This window comes from Perna viridis, chromosome 8, assembly GCF_037379345.1.
Source record: "Perna viridis isolate PV_CMFRI_1.1 ecotype Kerala chromosome 8, ASM3737934v1, whole genome shotgun sequence".
NCBI classification, from domain to species: Eukaryota; Metazoa; Mollusca; class Bivalvia; order Mytilida; family Mytilidae; genus Perna; species Perna viridis.
The window spans coordinates 24,224,682-24,242,881 of record NC_142452.1 but is presented as its reverse complement, the minus strand read 5'-3'; the positions used below and the strand labels follow the sequence as shown (position 1 = coordinate 24,242,881).

At 34.3% G+C, this 18,200-nt stretch overlaps 1 protein-coding gene across 1 annotated transcript in view; it reads right to left on the bottom strand.

Annotated features, from left to right (window-relative positions):
* The window catches only part of LOC148609897 (uncharacterized), a 43,986-nt gene extending 30,146 nt beyond the window's left edge, over window positions 1-13,840 (bottom strand). Inside the window, exon 1 of the mRNA XM_088541461.1 lies at window positions 13,706-13,840. The gene's annotated coding sequence lies outside the window, so the exon portion shown is untranslated. The remainder of the gene's footprint in view (window positions 1-13,705) is intronic.
* Window positions 13,841-18,200: the final 4,360 nt, after the last annotated feature.

Here is an 18,200-nt window from a genome sequence, read left to right as displayed (position 1 = left end):
GTGTCGGGCAGTTTTGTGATTATTCATCTTGGTGTTGCATGTACGTCGACAACGAACCTGTGTTCCGTGTATCTTGATGGTATTTATATAAAAGAAAATTAAATGTCGTTGTGTAATCAAATCAAATTAAATAGTGCCTTTTTAGCCATTTATAACAAGCTTAGTATGTTTAGATCCATTCAAAGTCGATTCCCGTTCTCTCTATTTATTTTATCAAAATTATTCCAATTTGACCCTTATTTGGGGTACAAATTAAACTATCAATATAAATTGATTCAGTACATACACACTTTGATTTAAAGACAATCGCCATCTACGTACCGGAAACTGAGATCAATTTAAACGACGTTTTGTTTCTTGGATAGGATCAACCATAAAGTGAGCCTGATATGAGTAAAGGAATAGGCCAGCGAGTTGACGATGCACATTTTGTCCCCATTGGAATGCCAACGGTCTGTTTAAAAACACATCTACCACATTAGACAATAGGTGTTGTCAATCACAAATCCCAAAACTTTGTTCTTTCTAGAGTATTTATATAATTACAATGCACCAATGTAGAGTAAATAGGGAGGAATCCATTTGCATTTGCCATGTTTATTATGAAGTAAAAGACAAATTGGAGATCAGCGTTTTATGTTTTTCGTACATATCACTATATACCAAGCCTTTGTCGCAAAGGTACCATTTTCAGTGGTTAACTCAATCTCCAGTTGAAGAAACACTAAACTATTATATTATTAAGTAGAGATAAAAGAAACCTTATGACTGATGCATTTACATACACATGATTGATTGATTGATTGTTGGGGTTTAACGTCCGAGCAGCAATATTTCAGCTATATTCAGACGATTACACATGCCAAATAAAATAGAATTATACTAAAGTTGAATGTTCATTATACTGTATGTATTATATATTTAATATGTGAGCTTGTAAACCGTATTGAATTACTTGAGTTTGCTTGATGTTTGTTAATGAGATATTTGCTACCATGAAAAATAAAATAAAATTACCTTATAAAGGTAATAAATGAATTATAAACAAAACTGCATGCACGCCCTGTCGAGTTTGGTGTAATGAAATCAATTTTCGTTACAATATGGTTGGTTAGTCTTGTCACATGACGCCGTAGCGTTAAGTTACATCTTTGCTGTAAGAATATGTATTTCCACATGACAATGCATTCATTGTTCATTTCAACTATGCGCTTGACAAGGGAACAAAAGTAATTTATTTGTACCATCGGTCGAATATGTATTGAAACAAGAAATCCAATAAACTGATATTCTTTTATCATTATAATATATGTTTGTAATAAATTAGAAAAAAAAAAGAAAAATACAAATCCTATACATCGTAAATATCGACATGCTCTACACGTGTTTCAATGACTAACCTCTTACGAACAGCGCAATAATCAAACATATAGGAAGATCTATAAATCATCTAATTTGTTGTATACAAGCAAGAAGTACTCAAAGCCAAAACTATAAATATAGGACATCTCATCTATCACCGTGAGGTTCTACCATGTGCAATGCCAGGAATGAAGTAATCTTAGTAAGTATATAAATGTCACAAATGTTCCGAAATTATAATAAGGCTGGTAACCTTCTGCGAGTGCCGAATGTGTTGACAAAACCTTACGTGAAATGGTTCGTTAGATCTTCTCTATAATGTTATAGCCCATTACCTCCTGATAATATGTCAAATAATGCCATTTAAATTGAGTCACTGTGAGGTCCCCCATTTTCATAGTCGGAAAACGTTCAGTCGACTGACACTTAACTAAATTGAACTAGACCCCTAACGCTGAGGAAATTGTAAATCACAACATGAAAAGAAGCGAAAACACAATATAAGGAAAAGAAACAAAATCATGAAAACCACTCACTGAAAAAAAAATCAAAACAAACCATTTAATAGAACCTTGGAGTACACAAGTGAAACAAAAAATATAAATACAACGATAATTACTTAATTTAACTTTTCTCGCTCTCTTGAAATTTCGAACTTAAATACCTACTGGAAGTACGGTTCCACACTTCTGGGTTTTATGCCAAAACAAATTTCGATCGTATAATGGTATCACCCTGTCAGAGTCGTTTGTGCTCATTAACTTTATTTTATATACGACAACTTGAGTTAAAACCTATCCATTTTTTTTGAAATTTTAATACATTATTCCTGGGGTCAAGGCGGAGGGTTCTTTTGATTTGTAGGTTTTTATCCATCCCTTTTGGAAATAAGGGTCTAAAAGGCGGAAAATATGTTATTATTAGAATAGATAGAAAGGCTGATCATTTTTGCTTCAATATTTATGATTCAGATGTAAATTCGTTCATTTTGAAATTATATTTTGAAAATTTTTACTAGGTTGGCTTATCTTACCGTTTTGGAGTTAAAGGCGACGTCCAAAATGTCGAGTTTTTAGTTCATCTGACCCTAAGGGCCATGCGAACTATTGACATTACTTGGCGTCATTCAATGAAAAACATGACCGCCGTTCCTAAAAATGAACATAAGGGTTAGACAGAAGTTCTTCGCATATATCTCCAAAACCGTACGTTTACCCAAATTCTTGCACGGGAAGGGTTCAGCATGACGAGATCTGTCTGTGGTCAAATGTTCTTGTTGATCTGTTAGGCCATGTTTGAGTCATTGCCCTTCTTTGAAATTTATTTGCTATTTGTAGTGTTATTACTTTAAAAAATGAAGAAAATGTATGTTCCTTGAGCAGCTACAGTTAAATTATCACATAAAATCATTGGTACACCTACATTTGTAGGTATGAAATAACATATGTGTAGTATCTTAATACATGGACAAAAAGGCCAAAAAGATTATAATTAAAAACCAGACCATAGAATAATAAGATTCCTTAGAAAATTACATTGTCAAAACTACTGTACCACCGTCTGAGCAAACTTTTTGATTTGATTTGTGATCTCCTTCAGATGTCATAAGGCGATAACCATACTAAAATTCTGTAAAGATTTAGATTTAGGCTGGTTCCACAGAGATGGAGTCAGACTCACGAATATTTTTTAAATGCTTTTGCAAAAATGTAAATAATTAATTGATTTTAAATTTTTGCTTAGAATGAAAATTTACGGCTTTATTGTATTGCCGCAATGTGACCCATTGGTCCGCATCAATTTTTTTTATCTCAAGTCTTTAATGTTTGGTCATTACAAAACAACTATTAATATACATTTAATATATCTAATGAGGCATTACATGATGCACTTCGACGTTCTTTACTAATACCATATTTTTCTTTTCGAGGAAGGGGGACTAGAATATTATGTTGATTTTAAAAAAAAAATAAGCAGCAAACAGAGTTAAAATGCTAGAAAATCTACATTGTTAAGTAATGGGAATGTATTGAATCATCTTTCTTTCTTTCTTGCCAATGGCTGAGGAGACAAACTGTTTGCTCAAATTTGGAATAGTTCTATTTTTTTCTTCCAAATAATCCCAGTCTCTCTCTTTCCAGTATAAAAATGGTCGGTGTCTAATGAAACAATGATGAACACCGATGGCACTAAATTCTCATATTTGTAAATCTTTGAAAGAAATCCGATTTCCTTCATAATACATCATTGAAGGAGTTTATTCACGGTTAGATAACTCAAATATACTGGACAAAAATTAGAATCAAAACTTTTTTTTTGCAAACTACCTGATAATCGTGAAATTAAAACTTGATCTGTACAGTATATCATGGCATTCAGTTCGAAAATTAACATTGTCTATTTTCGGTTCTTGTAATTTTTGATTATTACTTTTATTGATGATTTGTGATTTATGTGACACATTGGGTGCTTTTTGTTCTGTTTTGATTTACTTTTTTTTCTGATTCATGTCGAGGTCCATTAAACCCCCTTTCACCCCACGCGAATACAGTTTATAATTTATTAACATGCATAGCTAAGAGGGTGGTTGAGCAGATTGTTACTCTGAGAAATTCAGTACCACCTCGAGGCGTAATAATGATCACTGTTATTTCAGTAATTTAAATGAATGATGCTTACATCCCCTCCTACAAAGGCAAAACTGATTAAAACTGGACTGATTTTTAATGTTTCCAAAAAACAAGTGACGAGTCTTAACTAGATGGTAATAGATAAAAGAAAAACAATAAACAAAAATAGACAACAGTTGCCCTTCAAATGTTTGATTACAGCTCTCGGTCTGATATCATGACTTAGGACTGATAATAGGTGTGATATGAAAAATGCCATATTATTATGATTTATATCATATGCTCAAGTAAAATAAAAATACAATGACAACGCCCATACGGGGCGCCGAATGGTACTCTTGTGGTTTTGTACTCAAAATTCAATTTTGTACAGAAAAAAGTGAGTTTTGTTCAATTAAAATGAATTCTGATTAACAAAATTTATAAGATGCTACAAATTTTCAATTTTGTGACACAAAATTCAATTCTGTGTCACAAAAATCAATTCTGTGAGACAAAAGTATATTTTGTGTCCCAAAATTCAATTTTTTGTCACAAAAGTTTATTTTGTATGAAAATTAGTTTACAGAATCATTTTTCTACAGTTTGCAAAATGAATTCTCTAACCACGATTTTGTAAGAAGGTGTCTAACTTGATATATAGTAACCACGGGTCTCGCAGACGCAGATTTCCGATTACTTTGAGCAACGCAGGACAGTTAAGGCCGCTTTAAGTTGCATTTTACAGTAAAACTGTTTTGAAATTACTGAAATTGCTATTATATGCTTTCTATGAGATTTGTTTGATAAAACAGGTTTTAAAATACGCGATTTTTCTACTTTTGATTTATTGGGATTTTTCCCTGGTGAATTATTTGCTGACATTTTTCCATTCAACTATAAAATGCTTTTTCTCGACCTGTTAATCGCAACCAAATTTGTTAAAATTTGGCAAAATAATTTGTATAAATGTATTTGTCCCAAATTTTGCTGGAAAAAGAAATGAATCGACAGATTAGCCAAGAAAATCATATTAGAAATACGTTGTGCTGTGAAATTTGTTAATCTGTCAAAGTTGGCGAACGATTATTTTGTTCCACTATCCCTCCCGTTTTTTTGCCAGATACAGATAGATTCCTTATTACATTCCGATTCTATCGATGTATGACACAAGAAATTCGGTTGAGTGGAACAGGTCGGGCGAGATGAAAAACCGACATAGTACGTGTCTAACTTTCGTTTCCCTTTTGTTTACAAATGCTTAAATGATCTTTAGATTCAAGATTAAGTGACACAGTGGGTATATCCGATATTTCTTTCACTGATGAGCTTTATTATAACCGTGCACATTCGTACATTATCCACAGAATTGCAGGTAATGCTTTAAGTTTGTAATACATGTGTACATGATGCTGCACATTTTGAATTCATTTGCATATCCAAAGGAGTTGGTGTTACTGGAGTGCCATTTTGCATATTTCGCTCATCGCTCATCGTATGTTAAGTACGGTAGTGTTCCAAAGTGTAAAACTATGGTATAGGAAAAAGTGTGTCCTCATAGCAGATATGGTAACTCTTTATAATCCTTCATTTATCAATAAGTTCGTGATGGCAATTATGGCATGTTAGATTAACGACAGCATAACCAAGTTACATCAGCTTATTTTTCTGAGTTAGGAAACAGCGAATTATATTGGTGTAGACGTCAGTATTATTCCAATTTGTATCCATTTTACATAATTGAATTAAATTTCTAGCAGTGTCTAGATAGTTGTATGAAGTATCCAGATACATGTGGATAAGACAAGAATCTAGATACTTATGAGATGTATCTTGGTGCAAGGTTGATAAATGCTTGACTTCCATGTACTGCATCTCTTCGCTAATTTTGTAATTCCATTTTTGTTTTTCTATTCGTTTGTGTTATTTACTAGTCAGTAAAGAAAGTAATTCCACATGCATCTTATTTATAAGAACATTATTGCAAGTTTATTCTTAAGGACACGGAACTTTGTATAAGCTATCTAGTTTCTTTCCGAATCCTACCATGAGTTTGTATGTAATTCTGTATACTGTATTTGCTTGTACTTACATACTTGAATAAACATGTTTAAAGTAAAGTTATTTGATTGATCTTTCCAACCTATAACGGTAATAATCTTTGTATCATCAGCAGATATTACTTTTTAATGGTATTGCTGCTAAGTGTCATTATGTACTGGTGTAATCATGTTGTGTAATGTACGATAATTATTTAGTTGATGAAGGACTTAATGAGGGGTGGGGGGAGGTTTCGTGTGTCGTGTACTTCTGTGTCATTGATTTTCACTGTCGATTGATAAGATGTATTTGAAAGGTTAATGTTTGTTTTCGTTTGCGTTTATTCGCCCGGAGGTTTCCAAGTCGAGTTTCCTCTCTTTCAAGAACAACACTTTGTAACATTCATAATTTTATTTCACTGTCATAAGATCATTATGGGTCGGAGATCCGACAATGTTTTACAATTCAATATCCATACTGATAGCTTTGTTACATGTCCTCCCTAACAGAGCGTTTATGGAAGACGATTCGGTAATCTTTCCGCTGTCGTACTGTCAATAACTGTTAATTTCTTCCTTCTAATTATTCTATCACCTTCTACTCTGGCGTCTTCAGATCCGTTCACTGTCATTTGTTCAGTAATTCATAGTTGATTTGAAGTGTGTTTTTTTAAAATTTAACGTGATTCCACGCACTTTACAGCAGGTCGTTGTTCCATTATCTTGTGGTTTGGCTAATTTGAAGGCATAGATTTTTGGGCTGCCCGTCACAGATTCTTTGATCTTGTTTCTAGCAACTTCATTCGTCAAGTGTCCTAAATAATCTCCAAGGATCGGTTTCCATTCTCCTTCTTTACATTTGAATATTATGGAGTCTGTATCACAGTAAAAAGCACAGGGTCCAAGCTGTTCTATAAAACTGTACAATTTCAGTCGAGCCTGAGCCGTGGTATAGGCAGCAATGACTACATGTGTTCGATTTGTTGTTTCGACAAATTCTCCTTTAAACTTCCATCGCATTTCTACCATTTCATCTGTGAAAAAGTTGATCGCTTGTTAACATATTGACGTGCTCAGCCGGTTCTGTCACGTACATGTATCTAAGTTGACACATGTTCGACCGATGTCCGAATTTTTCCCAGAAGCTGTTCAATATGAGTATTGCCAAGTTTCTCATACCGGGATTTTTCTTTACAATCTTGTAAAAATTCCCTCTTGTTCGTGGTATTCGTTGACATATCTTTCTTTTGTCTTCTTCTGTCTCACACCATTCTGGTCAGCCATTCGATTTCTGCTTGAATTTTACAAATGTATTCACATAGTCTGTAAATGGACCATTATTTTTTGTTGAAGGCTTGCACATGTATTTTACTCTGTTTCTTCAAAATGCCAGACTTCATACATCTTTTTAACCTCATATCCCAACTCCAGAGATTTCTTTACTTCGTTTGTTCCCAATGTACCAGTTAATGCTTTTTCGTCGTCGGTATGGTAACATTCGGTTTCATAGTTTTCGGCACAGCGGAAACATCATTTTGTTGTTGATTTTGAAGCACTTGTATGTAAAGTCCTCTGGATGCAGAATTTTACATTTGATCAGTCCTTCGTAGTTCTCTATTCCTTTAATTTTTTTCCGTAATTACTTTCGGATGACCTAACGGTACTTCTACATATTGTTTAAGAGAAATCAAGGGAACCAAGGTTATAGCGGTAATCCAAAGAATGTAATCCAGGGACATGGAAAACAGACATACACAACAAAGAACACAAAGTGACTAAACTCATACATACAAAGTAATAAAAGCAAATGAGCAACTCGGACTCCCCTAAAAACTGGGAGCATGGACCAGGTGCACCGGTAAGGTAAGAAAGGGATCCTTTTCTATTTCCTGGTCAAAGTCTCATCCACATCTCTAGCATATTTGTATCCCTGCTCTTCTATGTTTCTTTGTTTTTTACAATTGTACGTTGTTGTAAATCGTTCATGGTCATGTCGTTGACGGGATTCGATGTATCTCTGCCGTAAAATCTCGGGCATCCATGCCAGAAGCATTCCTGAAATTCATAAACTGTTCCATATGCATAACCATCCACTTTATATGGTCTAATTTATTGTTCTACTCCGTTCTTTGCATGTTGAATGTGTATGCCTGTTGATTCAGACACATATCTGAGCCACTGCATGGCATTAATCGAAAGGTTATATTCCAGGCGATATTCGTGGGCTGGTTTTAGAAATTTAGATCTGAATACTGAGTTGTAGGACGAGGCAATAGTGATAGATTCTTCAAATCGATCATCCGTATCTTACATATAGGCACTTCTATTGACATGTTCTTTCAACCATTTGGAATAATTGTTGGCTTCACTCCATTTTTGTACAAGTATTGTAGTCATGAGATTCATATCCTTTAATGTTATGACACAACACGGTAGCTCCTTCGTTGATACCGGAAAATAACCACGAACAAAATGCTTCTGTTGTTTCTTCTTCTTTAAATATGAGTTCGTTCGCTCCGCAGTTGTCACAAGATCTCTCTTGGTTGACGTCTTTCTTACAAAGCAGCTCTTACAAACTTTATGAACGATACAAAAATTTGGTCGGTGTTCATAACGTCCACGGGTCGATTACTTGTAACGTATACAATAACCATTGAGTCCAGGTCGGAATCCGTCTCTGCACTGCACTTAGTCGTCTTGTGTACACTCAAAGTCGAAAACAACGTAGATTTGTATCTTGCTGGGTCCTACGTTATCCACGGTTATCATATGACATTGGTGGCCATGCTCCACGAAGTTCTTACAGGTTTTACAATACTTTTCTCCATATTGATGGCCATGTCATAAGTATAAATAAGGTGTCACGATGAACAACTAAGTTTTGAAAAACAATTTCGAGGCGTCAATACCTTATTCTAGCTTATACACCACAGTGCGTTAGTATAAATAGTGGAAGTCAGGAGTTTAACATCAGTCTTACACAACATTACAAGCTGTCAACATCATCGGTACGTTCTAAACTATACGTATATGTTAGTTATAGATTGCATGTACATGTATTAGTATTGATTCTATCTAATACATGCAAGAAACAGTATAATCTTCATATTTTAGAAAATGCATACTTGTAAAAAGTGCAGCCAAACATTTGCCAAGAAAAGTCACCTATTGAAACACTCAAGATTGCTCAAGAACCATAACATTATGAGTTGTAACATCTGCAACAAAACATTCACGTAGTAACCTCACCAGACACAAACAATGGCATAAGGATGAACTTGCATTTCATTGTACCGTTTGTCGTATGGTCTTCAATAAAATAGATAATCTTAGACGTAACGAGTATCATCAGCATTATATTGGTGGATTAGGAGAACTGCAGTCAAAGCAACCATACAAAAATGTATGATATCAACATGAAAGGATGGAGACACATTGCCAAATTGAATACGACGGCTACGGAATATAAAGGGCAAATCAAAGGAGTAGAAGAAGGGAATATACGATCACTACTAGAACTTTTAGGAAAACTGTTTGACTCTTTTTTACAGACAGTTCCAGAGTTCGCAAATCCAACAGACCTGATTCAGGTGACCATTAACAATCCATCATTGGATTTTCCGTCCTGGTCCATGCTCCAAGTTTTAGTGGAGTCCGAGTTGCTCATTTGATTTTGTTGCTTGGTATTGTAGTGACTTTATGTTTGTTGTGTATGTCTGTTTTCCATGTTTGGTCTTTGTCCCTGGATTACATTCTTTTTGATTACCGCTATAACATTGGTTCTCTTGATTACTCTCCCATAACCCTACTATTTGTTAACCAACTTACCGGAGAACAGAAGATTGATCGTGTCCTTCAATCCTGCAAGATGGGGGAGTAGGTCGGCGATATGGTTTTGTAGACGTAGACAGATTCACGGAAGAAAAGGGATCTGTCATCAGAATTTGACACAAAGACGTCCTCTGTTGCAATCGTGACGACTAGATAATCATCCCCATTGAAATTCAATTCGACTAGGAAGATGAAAAGAAGAAGAAGAGCTGGCCCCTGAACTACATGCTGGTGCTGGGGTTCCCCTACAGAAGTGTGGAATCGAAGAACTCCAGAAATACTTGAATGAGGAATTTGAGGAATGTATCTCTATTGCCTCGGTTACATTGAATCCCGTCAACGATATGACCATGAACGATTTTCATCAATGTAAAAAAAACATCGAGCAATGACAAAAATGTGTTTGCAGATGGGAATGCGACTTTGACCAGAAAATAAAAAAGGATCCCTTTATTAAACAATATGTTGAATCCATAGAATGTATAAGCCCCTTCGAACCAAGAGATGCATTGGCCGATGGATGAAGGAAGCATTTACATTATATCGTGAAATATTGGAAGATCGGATCGACTACTATGACGTAACCTCCTTATATCCCTTCATCAGCAAGACTGGTAAAGTACCGGTAGGCCACCCGAAAATAATTACGGAAAATTTTAAAGGAATCGAGATTTAAAAAGAACTCTTAAAATGTCAAATTCTGCCGCCAGGAGGACTTTACATACCAGTGCTTCCTGTCAAAATCAACAAACTGATGTTTCCGCTATGCAGGACGTATGCCAAAATATCAAACCGAGTGTTACCATACTGACGACGAAAAGGCATAAACTGGTACATGGGTAACAGATGAAGTAAAGAAATCTCTGGAGATGAGATATGAAGTTAAAAAGATCTATGAAGTGTGGCATTTTGAAGAAACGAAGAGAAACGATCCCAAAACCAAATGTCGTGGGTTATTTGCGTATTATGTGAATATATTTCTAAAAATCAAGCAGGCATCGAGTGGCTGGCCAGAATGGTGGGAGGCAGAAGAAGACAAAGAAAGATATGTCAACGAATACCATAAAAAATAGGAAATTTTACTCAAGTACAAGATTGTAAAGAAAAATCCCGGTATGAGAAACTTGGCAATACTCATATTGAACAGCTTCTGGGGAAAGTTCGGACATCGATCGAACATGTGTCAACTTAAATACGTGACAAAACCGGCTGAGTACTTTGATATGCTAACCAGTGATCAAATCGGCGTAACTGAGATGAAAATTTTCACAGATGAAATGGTAGAAATGCGATGGAAGTTTAAGAGAGAATTTGTCGACACATCAAATCGAACAATTGTAGTCATTGCTGCCTTTCCAACGGCTCAGTTTCCTGGAACAGCTTGCTCTTTACTGTGATATTGATTCAATAATATTCAAAATAAAAGAAGGAGAATGGAAACCGACCCTTGGAGGATATTTAGGAGACTTGATGAATGAAGTAGCTGGAAACAAGATCAAAGAATTTATGACGGGCAGCCCGAAAAACTATGCCTTCAAATTAGACAAACAACAAGATGATCGAACAACAACCTGCTGTGAAGTGCGTGGAATCACGTTTAATTTCAAGAACGCACTTCAAATTAACTATGAATTACTGAAAGATATGACAGTGAACAGATCTGTAGGCGCCACAGTAGAAGATGACATAATAATAAAAAGGAAGAAGCAGATATTGACATTATGACAGAGGAAAGATTACCGAATCGTCTTTGATAAACGCGTAATTACGGAGGACATGTACCAAAGCTATTCGTATGGAGATTGAATTGTAAAGACATTGTGGGATCTCCGACCCATATAATGTTCTTTTGACAGAGAAATAAAATTATGAATATTATAAAGTGTTGTTTTTCAAAGAAGGGTGACTCGACATGGAAAACCCCGTTTGAATAAACACTAACGAAAACAAACAATAATCTTTCAAATATATCTAGCCACACGACAGTGGAAATCAATGATACTGAAGTACGCGATAAAACAACACCTGTACCCCTTATAAGATCATTCATCGAGTCAACTAAATAATTATTTTGAAATTTGAATATTACACAACGTGATTACATCATTCGGCCAAGTGCATTACCACACTTATCAGCGATACCATTCAAAACAAGTGATATCTGATGTCGATAAAAAGATCATTCCCGTTCTAGATTGGACGGATCAAACAAATAACTTAACCAGCCACATTATGAAACAGTCCCGGTTGTCCATCTGACGATAACATTCAAAATCAAAAGTAACACTTAAAATGACATTCAACAGCTATATCGGGGTAAAAAGTAAACAATATTAGACAATTCAAACATGTGCTGTTATTATCAGGTCAAACTACTTCATGTATGACAGACAATCAATAATAGACCTGCACATTGCACAACTAGGGTCCACTATTTTGAAAATGGCTCATCACAGATCTTCTGCTCGAGTGCACGTTTACTATAGAGTAACCTATAGAAAAGGTCATTAAAGTGATCTATATGTGCAGTTATGACTACTTGTGTTCTACGTGTGTTTCTTGCTTGTATGCGAACGGGAAGTTTACATGGAATGATCGAATAGCATTGAACATTACCCAGAGTCCGATTCAGGCACAGGGGCTAGTTATAAGACTATATATGTCATATACATCAACAGGGCACCAATATCTATGAATATTCATTACCAGTTGTTAATTTAGTTCCTTGTCTGGTTCCCTGTTCAATATCATAAGCGACTCAAAGATCGCTACAACGTACCTCTATTTAAAAAAATATCATACACATGTCTACATAATTTTAGAGCATATCCTATTCGTGGCATTTCGGATGTTGACAGTAAGCCAAAATCAGTGACAGAGATTATTTGACGATTAGTAACTTTGAAGATTCAGTTTTTGATTACTTTTTGTTATTATGTTGCTCAAAATGATTATATGGTGAAATGTATGTTTTTTCATTCCAATCTGTCTGCACTTAGGATATAACATTGAAAATCCGTCAGCTTCTATTGTATTTTAGTGTCATTTACAGAGTTATCTCTATTAATTTTGAATTTCACAATTCATTCTATGGAGTTTTTATCTCCTAAAACAAAGAACAAAGGTGATTTGAAAAGCCACATGTTAAGTTCTGTTTATAATAACATCTTAAACAAAATGCCAAAAATAAAAAGTATGTTAGCTTTCCAGCAATTAATCACATTTGGCATGATTATTAGCTAGAGTTCTACTTAATAACAAGAAATGTAAACATAGACATTGTAATGAAACTTTTAAGGGGGTCTAAGTGTTGGCATTTGAACCTTAACGGGTATGCCAGTGGAACTTTTTTTATCGAAATCACAGCCCCCTTTTGTAAATATTTGGATCCATCTTAGCATGAAATGTGCAGACGGCTCCATTGAGAGGTTTTAAGCATCCCTTTTTATATTTTTACTCTCTAGGATTAATGACTATAATCTCATAGGGTTTTCCTCCCTAGCTAAACATCAAATGGCTTATTATACTTTTTATCTTGGCATGTGCACGGAAACCTTAGACATTTTATGATATGTTTTCACAAGAACTTGTTGGGACTGTTTTTATTGATACTTTAGTGCGAGAAAGCTAGGTTTGCTTATCAGTTGTATTTGATTTTTGAACTACCTTACAGAAACAAGGAGTTCTCTTTCGCGGTAGGTATAATACAATTTTGTCATTTGTCCTATTTGTTAAGGTGTTTGTATTCTTAAGTTTTAATTCCGAATTCGAGAGATTTTTGCAGTTCGTGTTTATTGTTGTAATTTCACACCTCTGTATAAGGTTAGAGGAGGGGTTGAGCGCACACAAAAATGTTTAACATACCTTATGTGCATGTGACGTCCCATGCCAGAAATCTATAGTCCATGTCGACTTTCGTCTTCTATGAATAATTTCGCATCGTTTATTTTGGGTACCTTTCACAGCTTGATTTATGAAATGAATTTTCATTGAAGATCGTTATTTTTACCAGTAGAGGTTTAATTGTTTGTTGCTTGGCATTTAATATTGACAATCAACTTTTGTATTATATAACTAGAAGACACTTAGTGGTGACTAATAATCACAAAAAATACAAAAGAATGATTAAATCTTAGCAATAAATGTTTTTGTACAAAGGCATTTTGATAATGGTTATATTAAAAAGGGATGTCTTATAAAACAACAGCTTGGCTTTGATTGAAGCAATTTATCTACTTCCAGTAAAAAACAAGCTGTTGTTTCATAAGACATGCATTTAATTATAATATTTTTTCGTATTTTTTGTGGTTATCATCACTTAGCAACTTTTGAGTATCTAATATAAAAGCACAAAATTGGAAGGATTATATTTTTCCTCTCTGGGATTGATGACTATGTTTTTCCTAATTTTGGGGATTTGATACATCGCATCTATCCCAAAGAACTTGATATAAAGGATCTTGACCTACACTTAGAAATCGATGGTGAAAGAAAACTATTGGCCAAACTTTACGACGAACGTGATGACTTTTCATTCAAAATTGTCAACTTTCCTTTCATCTTTGGCAACATCCCTTCAGCACCTCCGTATGGAGTGTTCATATCACACTTCATGTGTTATGCCAGAGCTTGCCGAAACAAAAAAGACTTTTTGTATCGCGCTGGAACTCTAACAAATAGGCTCCTGGAACATGGTCATTTTGCTACAATGGGTGCCAAAAAAAAAAAAAAAACAAAAAAAACTGTCATGAGTTTCAAAAATCTTCATTTGCCAACCTGATCGCAAATTTGTAAATTGATACTAGTAAATGTCTGTTTATATAATCTTTAAATAGTTTTAATCAACTTGTAAAGTACTTCTTTTAGTTTTAAACAGACTATCTAACCAGGGATGCAAATATTGTTTCCCTTTCAACAACTTACAATGGATTGAATGACATGTGAAATTGATTATTTAATTCATTTTCATCCGTGTGGCCCTACGTTTACTGACCAGTAATTTCATTGCATGACAGATTTGCTAATTTGAATTTTACTGTCTTTACATTGATATTTCCCAACTTCAAGCTTCAAACCCATACTAGACAGCAGGACAACCTTATATAATATATCATTTTAGTTACAATATGAAATCTCAAGTTAGAATATTACCAAACTTCAACAGTTTTCAGCTGAGGTCTCACTAACCACTTCTAATATTTCCATTACTTTACATGTTAAAAAAGTAATTTTCAAAGTCTCACTGTGAATTCCCAGGACAAAAGACATCTTAAAGTTGCATACCGTTGCAAAGCTTGGAAAGTAAGGCATCCAAAATCATTATGCTAATGGTACGATGATAGTAGAAATTCTTCACAAAATTTACTTGAATAAATGATACTGAAAATCCACATTTTTACCTTTTCTGCTAATTGACAGCATGGAGGCAAATTACTCACACATGTAAACAATATTCATACACTTTTGTAATTAATTACATATATGATTTTAAAGTACACATTCTTAGCTATATTTTGACTACTTTTAATCATAATACACACAAATAATGCACTTATAATGCATATGTCTAGATTCAGTGTGTTTTTGGTACTACATAGGGGGTGGCCATTTGACCCGGAAGTGGTTAGTGAGACCTGAGATTGACAAGAAATTTGACTTTTTATTTGTAAATAAATATTCCCAGGAACGTAGATGCAGGATTCAATATTTGATTTCAAGAACTGTATGTAAAGTTAACAGAAGGAAGCATTTACTTGCCATAATTCATGTGTACATTATACATGTACATTGAAATTGGATTTATTAGTTAAATACAAGTAGTTATATGCGTTCAGTGGAAAGTGCATTGGAAAACAAAATGTGTCAACTTGTGTTTTAACTGCATTCCAATGCCTGGATGGAGGTGTTAATGGAATCATATCCTATAAGACAGGCAAAGTGAACAATGTGATTAACATAACTTTCTATAATTGTGCTACACGTAACACTTCATAATGTTGTGTATACATAATTATTTTGAAAATAAAATGTTAAAAAGAACATTATTCATATCATAAATATTTTGCAGGGAATTTTGTTTACAGTACATGTTCAAAATGTGTTAAGTCATAAAATCAGATCATACCTTTCCTTTTGCGATCTTAATCTGAACAAAAGTTAAAAACTGAAAATTTGAAGAAGCATGATCCTGTAAAGCATACATATGTTAACTATGAACATTAAGACAGACCTTGAAGTATATTCATGGCCATTTATGTCTGTGTGTGTGTGTGTTGGGGGGGGGGGGAGCTATGTCAAAATCACAACCAAATTGCACTAATGAAAAATGTTTTCATTTGTCAAAATATAAGAAACTCAAAGCGTAGTCTGCTATCGCAACTAAATCGGTTCTTCACACGAATCCGTCACATGTCAATGTGTCTGAGGTCGCCGTTGCGCACGTTTCAATGCGCCGCTATGCGCAAAATGATATGGTTTAGAAAATGCAAAAGTGCAGTGGCATGCGCTATGTCGATTTACTTGATTTATACTTCACTTTAAAGGGCATATTTTATTTTACCTGAAAACTGACTGCTGCGGGAAGTTATCTATCTGTAGCGTTTTGTTTTAATATTCGTTGAAATACAAGAAAACGCAAAAATATTTCATCACAAGCAAGTTAACATCCATAAAGATTTTTAACACTCCCCGCAGCACTTTTTGCAAAATATACATATTCATTGACTTACTATTAAAATTTGGATGTACAATTTTGTAATCTTCCCACTGCACTTTTGATGATTTATGTGGTCCGACCAAGGCTTGATAAACCGATCACGTGACTCATTTTGATTGCACATTTTGAATTTTGTTGATCGTTTTGTGTTTTGAAGGTTTTATTTTATGAACTTGTATACTAAAATATGAACATCGGCGAAATTTCACGTATTAAGATGAGTTTAAAAGTAGCTCGTTTTCGTAGATTAAAATATGAAGATTTATGACTTTTCTCCTTAACACTCCCACGTAACAACTTGGATATTGAAGTGGACATATACTTCATTCGGGTAAATGTATAAAAAAGTGAACAACAGGCAATAATCAGAGGTTAAAGGTCAACTTCCTTCAGACTTAACTTTTTATGAGCAACTGGATGGGTGTTTCCAGAATAGCAGAGCCCTACCGATGCACCTGCGCCATGCTCAAAGTTTTTAGTGGAGTCTGAATAGCTCATTTGCTTTTGTTACTTTGTATGTATGATTTTAGTTATTTATGTTCTTTGTTGTGTATGTCTGTATGGTCTATGTCCCTGGATTACATTCTTTTGATTACCGCTATAACCTTGGTTCCCTTGATTACTCTTTGACGTAATTGTTAATTCCAAACAAATAAGTAATTTATAGTTCAGAGTAAAAGTTTTTGACGCAAATAACTAAATTGATAAAAAGAAAATTAGGAGGGTTGAAGAGTCAGAAAAAAATTCGGATTATTAGAACTGAGGACAATTCTAACTGTCCTCAGTTCTAATAGCCGTTTTGAATAGAAGTCAATAACTCAAATATGTCTAAAAGAAAGAGGATTTAACAATCACAGCGTTTAAAGCATCTACATCTACCTTTCGAAAACTTTTATGACTTATTTTTTGTTTTTCCTGATTAGGAATAGAATTACAGTACTAATCATATTATGACAGTCACTAATTCCAGTAGAAAAAATGAGTGATTTCCTACATAATTGATTGTTGTTATTCAATGTAACATCTAACAGGTTCATTGACTAGACTTGTCAAATCGAAAAGTTATATTTAGTCCAAAAGTACCTTTCCTTTGTTGGGGCATAAAATAGATCATAATTTATGGCACTAATTAATAGATAGTTATCATACCGCTTTAAACATTTGTCTTAAAAGTGTCTGAGTTGATTCATCCCGTTGCCTCGTTATATTTATATTATTTGCAATTATTACATTTTTTACCCGGAGACGGAGGGTAAAATGAAAGAGACATAAGCTTTACTTTTTAAGGTCAGTGCAGTGAATTTATTTGTTTTACAAATCGACGAAAAAAAATAGTGTATAAATCATCGAATAGACAATGGATTCAATGTTGATGGATTCAATTTTTGAGAAACATGCCTGAATTTTGTATTATACTAGATCATACAATGATTTATTGTATGTATATTGTATATGCAGTTGGAAATGACTGGATTCAAAATGTTTGAACAGTGATGGATCAACATATTATTGACAAATGGAAGGTCCCCGGGTCCAATCCAACTAATAAAAAAACCATGAACTTCTCTTGGATCTACAACTGTTGTAGTCTGTCCAGCAAATACAATTTATGAATAAAAAAAGAAACAAGAATTATTAGGAAAT